Consider the following 6,553-nt stretch of genomic DNA (forward strand, 5'->3'; position numbering starts at 1 on the left):
ATGGAGAAATAGTCTGGAGAAATGTGTGAGGTAATTGAGGCTAAAGTTCAAACTTACAATTTGAATCACATTTTACACTACTGCCTTCATCATTATGCAAACTGTCTTATTCTGCATTGACCTCATAATAGTGTATTGTATGTATTTATTTGGGTATCTTTGCCAAGCAGTGATTTGGCCGTTCATCATTAATCATAGCCTTGAGCCCAACAGTATTTGCTAAGTGACAAGCAAATGTCATGGTCTGGATGAATGTACTTCACAGTCACAGTCATGGAAGGGAGCAGAATGATCCTTAAGAAGAAGCTCTGTTCAAGACAATGTCATCCGAATGGCTACAGGTCATGTGACTAATGCTGTGAAAGCTGAGGTTAAAGAGTAAGCACATTTCCCAGGTCATTTCGATACTTTTTTGCCGCAAACAAGCCGTGATTCATCTTACATGATTGTCATTCCTCAGTGCCTCAGTGATGTCCCGCACATATGTACCTATGAATGCCAACCCTCTCTAACTCAAGGGCAAAAGGAAGCAAATCACGAGATAGGTTTAGTGATTGACAGTTCTCTGGAGGGACAAATGTGTGCTGTTAAATAACCTTTTCTCTTCTCTCTATATTTGGTTGGGTAATGACGATTGATTAAACATTGGGAGGGAAATATGATTGTGCACCACAGAAAATAGCAATCATTTGTAGCCTGAAAGCATTAGTTATTTAGTTTTCAGACACAATCAAAACTATAAGGCTTCACCTCCTCCAAGGCAACAACAAATCCATTAATCTAAAGTAACCTGCACAAACCTGACTTTACCACAGCAAATGCAAGCTGAATTAATTATGTGAGATGACTGTTATAGTTAGAAGACCATTGACTCTTTACGAAAGCTGCATTCAGGTTGAGAATGTGTGTGTTTTATTCTCTCTCACACACATACACACACACACACACACACCTTTCCCATGCTCTGATAAGCACTCAATTCAAAGCTTGGATAATGATGATGACTTTTTAGTTGTTTTGTGAAAATATATTACTTGTGGTTGTGAAGATCATTTAATTATACTTAATTAAATAGAACAATTTGTTTACCATTTATTTGTAAAGCACTTAAAAAACTCAGAGCTTGAAAATCTAATCAAATCAAGCTTGTGAGATAAAACAAAAAACAACAACAGTACAACAATATAAGGCTTGTATTTTTTTAAGGATAAAAAGAAGAAAATCAAATACTAACATGCATATACTTTTTGAGCAGTGGTCTTTCCCAGCATGCATGGCTTTGGACTGCATGAGGACAACAACAGAGAAAAGTGCCTTTGAGGCAACAGTGCCCCCATCAAATAAAAACACATCTACAAAAATACGTTTGATGTCGGTAAAATGATATTGATTCAGTTATTGCCTGAGCTCCTCAGGTAGTTTGTTTCAAATCACAGAGGCCCTGATGGAAAATGCCCAGTTACCCCTTCTTTTAATTCTAAAAGTGGATCTGCCAGAGGGGCCCTGCTGGAGGATCAGAGGCTGTGCACTGGCTCATAACAGGGTCCAATGTGTTCAGTACAGCCAGCGGCCACGCCAAACAGGGTTTTAAAAGATAATCAGTAAAATGGTTAAGAGAGGATTTTGCTTTTGGCAGGCTGCTGACATGGATACTTTTGATTTATTCTACAATAAAGAAAGTTACAGTTGTCTAAACAAGGATAGAAATGTCCTAAAACATTTTTTTTCCAAAGGGATGTAAGTATTGACCACAAAATCAACCGCTTCTCACAAATTTCATTAGCTTGAGTTTTCTTCTTTTGGTTTGTTGGTCTATCGCTATCACAACTGTGAAAAGTTTATTTTCTTAGTGTCATTGCAAGGTTTATGACTCTAACTATATTTTCCTACAGTCCCTCCCCAAGGTTACTAATAGTGTTTCATCATTGTTGTTCACTCAAAAGGGACGCAGAGTGTGACGGAGCTACATTCACTCCCTGACCTCGTCTGTTCTTTGTTCTGGTTGGGTGTTGTGCTCTCTTTAACAGGTGGACATGATCTGTGCTCCAACAGGTGTTGGCATTTGGACCGTACCAAAAGTGATTTGTAAGAGGGATGAAGCCATGGCTTTTTGCCTTTATATTCAGTATTTATCTTCCCTTCCAGTAAAAGTGACTAAAGTAAATCCCTAGACTTTATGTATTTTGTAAAAGTAATCGATTAAGTTTGTCATTTTTTGTCTGACCCTTGTAAATATGTAGGAGGTTTGGGCCATGGGGTATTTAAAGCTGCTGTGTCCTACTGCAAGGGTTTGGTGTTTTGGATGAGGGAACTCCTCTCTCTGTTTTTGTGTTTGTTTTGCAATCATTGCTTTGCTCAGTGAAGGAGACAGAATGAAAAACCATAAGCTCTGATCCAAGTCTTTAAATTATTGCTTCTATTGTTCGATCTCCAAGCCTCACAGATTTGCTGGCCCAAAAACCTCATAAAAAGGCTTTAAAATCCATTCCCAACCCAAGGGTTTGGTGACTACTACAATGAAGCACTTTGGGTACTGCAGGGATCAAACCTGTGGGCCTCTAGTTTTTAGATTGTCAAACCACCAAAAAACATTGTCCTTTACTCCCTTTAAAGTAAGAGAAATTAAAGTACCCCTCCAGACACGTTTTTAAATGTGTAAAATACTCTGCTATGAATAATATTTTGTTGGACATTGTTTTCCCTGGAAAAAAAGGGTGGATATGGCCTCGCCCACCAACAACCAATGCTCTAGCTGGGTTGAGCAGTGAACATCAAGATGGCAATACTCTGCTCCGCACATAGAAGAAGTTAACCGCTCAATGTTCTTTGCCCGAAAGTGTCTACTTTATCTCAAAAATCCCTTTAGGCTAGCCTCGCCCATGAGAAGAAGTGCACATGGGAGAAATATGTAATTGTTAATACAGTGAACTTTGACTTGCAAAATACTTATTTATGTATGGCTTCTCTTCTGGGACCCACGTTTCGGCATAGTGGTACCCTAATGATATGGAAAGCTCGATGCTGCGAGTTGATGGGATTGCTTGTTTACTTATGTGATGTATGAAACCTTGGATGTCTGATCCAAAATATAAAGACTGTGACTGGAACACTGCATTTCCAAGTTGGAAATGATTAGCCGTGGTTTATTTTGATCATATGTCTTGTAGCATAGAAAAAAACACCATATTGGCATGTTTTCAAGGTTAAAAAAAAATATTTTCTTTGGAGGGGGTCTTTAAGACTCTAAAAGCTGTACTTCGCTAAAATAATACACATTTAAACAATCAATGGCACATTGTTTACACAAATACTTATATTAATATTTTACATATTACATATTACATTTCCGCCAAAAATAAACAGTACAGGAATCGCCCCAGTACTTACATGCAACAATGTTTATTTTTATTTTTTTTCCCTTTGTCCAGACCAAAGGGACCAAACTACAGGTGTGAAAGCACCAGGACAGTGGTGGTGAGTCCTCTATAACTCATTGCACACTGACAGTGTAGCACACAATTGATCTGAGCTTGTCTTTGTTACTACATCTGAGTCTGCCTCGACGGCATGTCTGTCACTTTAAATAAAGGAGTACATCCCGCTGAGGCCTCAATATGCAATGTGGAAAACATTAATGCCGTATAGTCTCCTGACATGCAGCGGTTTGTGTGGGTTGTGTGAAGTGCATTGTTTCACAGCTTTAGATGCACAAGGGAAAAAATAATTTAAGGGTTTTTTACACATTGCTAACAAATATACGGCAGCAAACCATTAAGTGTTACTCGGACTGCTCCCCTAGGCAGCGAGGAAACACATTATTACAAACATGGAGAGCGTTTGTGAACTTCTTTTGACAGAAGCCACAATTGCTGGTATTGTATTCATTTTCATTTAACATTAATCTATTGATCTAACATTAATCTATAAATAAAAGGAGAACTACTCTTCAAAAGATATCATAGCAACCGTTGTACAAGATTACTTTGACAAGAACTACCTGCATATGAATTGCTTTATTAACAGAAAGGTATAACATGACATGATGAATATCATTGACTTTGTCTTTTCTCACACCTTTCTTTCTCATTTCTGGCAAACCACAACAAAAACATTGCTTGATGAGTAGAAACCTGACGATCTAACTAGCAAGTTTACACAGTTGAAATGTGGCTTGATCCATTCTCGTGTCTCTTTTCCCAGATGCTCTTGAGAACCTATTTCTTTGGCATTACACTCTGCCAGAGCTGTTAGATGATCCCTCCCCTTCCCTAAGAACATCACTCCACAACAACGGTCATCACATCCGCCGTAAATGTTTTCAAAACATCTCCTTGTCACTTAACAGGAGCCCCCTTGAGGCTTCAATTTCTTAAAAAATAAAATGATATAAAATGCCACATTCAAAAAGTTGAAGACGACCATGTTTGATGCCACAACTAAAGGCTACTTTTGTTTTCCTTTCAAGCCCCATGCAGCGGGAACGCGTCTGCAGAGTCTGATCCAGTGCATGCAACACAGGCTGCATACTAATATTACCTAATCCAGCCATTTAACTAGCACCTTGCATAGACCTCATCCAAGGAGACATATAGGCCCATACCGTCACGTCAAAAGTTGTTTTATTGAACATGCAGCACTTCATCAGTGATGTTCACATTTAAAATTTATGGATGAATTAATGGGTGTCCATGTAGTTGATCTCTCTACTGGGAAGTGTTTCAAGCATAAGTCTCTATTCCCACAGGGAGGTAGACTGAGTTTCTCTTGCCTCAAGCCATACTGCATTAGCCTCTATGTAATGGTAGGAAGACACAGATGGAGCATATATCACTCCATGCAGAGGTGTTCTCCCCCTATCTTTCACGATTTCTTACCCTGGTTGGATCAATTGTCCTTTAAATGGAGGTCATAATTCAGCTCAGGGTTGACAAAGTACCAAATACCTCAAGGGCAAGGGTAACGCTGTCTTACTGTGTTCCTCCATTTTTTTTATTCGATGTCTAGTCCAGTCACGCTATAAATCATAATTTTCTGGGATACTATATATATATTTTTACGTGTGATTACTTAATGTGTTTTTTAACACTTTCTCCCTCTTGATTGACTATTCAAATCGCAAAGTGGTCCTACAGACATGAGCTACACAGCAACAATGACCAATCACTTGATTGGTATTCAATATTCAATACCAATGCTATGTAAATTGAGTAAATGGTAACTGAGCAGGAATACCTGGCCTAGGCTTGTTCTGCCAGTTTGATGTGCTTGCCAGCACTTTGTTTTCACTTGTGCTATAATTGGCCATTAAAACGGCATTTGGCACAACAGATGTTGTGAAGATAAAGGAAAAGTAATGCACAGGGTATATGGCGCACGTCTGGGTCTCACATGAATTAGCATTGTCTTTTCAAAAATGTCCTCAGACTTTGGTAATAGAAATTATATCAATGCTGTTACGAGTCATTGCTATTCATGAGCAGAAGATGTTATAAGGTCATCTCGAAATATAAGAGCTCGAGACACTGAAGAGGCTTCTTCAACCATGGACCTAATCCTCGGTCTGCCTTGGCTTCAGTCTTTTGATTAGAAATCACATGTGCCTGCATTAATATGAGACAACCCATATATATGTAGGGTCATTCCAGTGACTGAACACTAAACCTCTCCTTTAAATAGAAAAAGAAGATATGACAGTGGTCTGCAAGCTGGGGCATTTCTGTGAGGAGTTGCAAGTTCATCATGTGTCAGTGTAGCATAGGCAGTTTCCAGGGAAGGGCATGGTGGGGCTGTAGTTACCTCTAGGTTGTCCATAGCAACCCCCTAGTCAACCCAGTCTTACTCCCAACTCATTAATTACAGAAGATGGCCAGAGCCCCTAGGCCACAAATGCACTTGCGTCATTGTCAGATGGCACTGACGTAGTATAACGATTGAATGTATTATTATTATTATTGTAATGATTATTTACTAGTGGTGTTTTTTGATGCTAGAGGGGTATCTAGAGAGAGAGTCATAATTTGAAGCTTAGGGTCACTGAAGCGTGGGTATTTGACAAGTTGGGAGTGAGAATGTGTTGCCCTAGCACCTCCAAGAAATGCATGTGGTTCATTCTTATTTAAGTACATCATAACAGATATAATTGAGCGTGTTTTTTAGGGTGAAAGTGTGCGTGCACAATGAGTGGAGCACACTGAACAATGGCTAGATGCTTGCTGTTAAAACTGAACAAAACTGTCATCATAAACAAAGCATTATTCATTTACATTTAATAAAGGGAACATTTACAAAAATCACTCAAAACTGCTGGGGGAGGCACATAAAAGCTGTGTATGCCATTTATGCATCTCTGAACACTAACCTGATTATTCTGGGAGGTCGTGGCTCGAAAAGGTTGTGATCCAATACTCATTTATATACCATGAGGTTTATGGAATGGAATACTGTTGATTCATTAGTCAAGGTTCTAGTAGAATGAGTTTGTGATCTCAGAATCTGAGGCTGAAATGTGCACACATCTGTTTCTGTTGTCTGCTGCTTGTGCAAGCCGTATCTG

Source organism: Anoplopoma fimbria, chromosome 17 (assembly GCF_027596085.1).
Source record: "Anoplopoma fimbria isolate UVic2021 breed Golden Eagle Sablefish chromosome 17, Afim_UVic_2022, whole genome shotgun sequence".
Lineage (NCBI taxonomy): Eukaryota > Metazoa > Chordata > Actinopteri > Perciformes > Anoplopomatidae > Anoplopoma > Anoplopoma fimbria.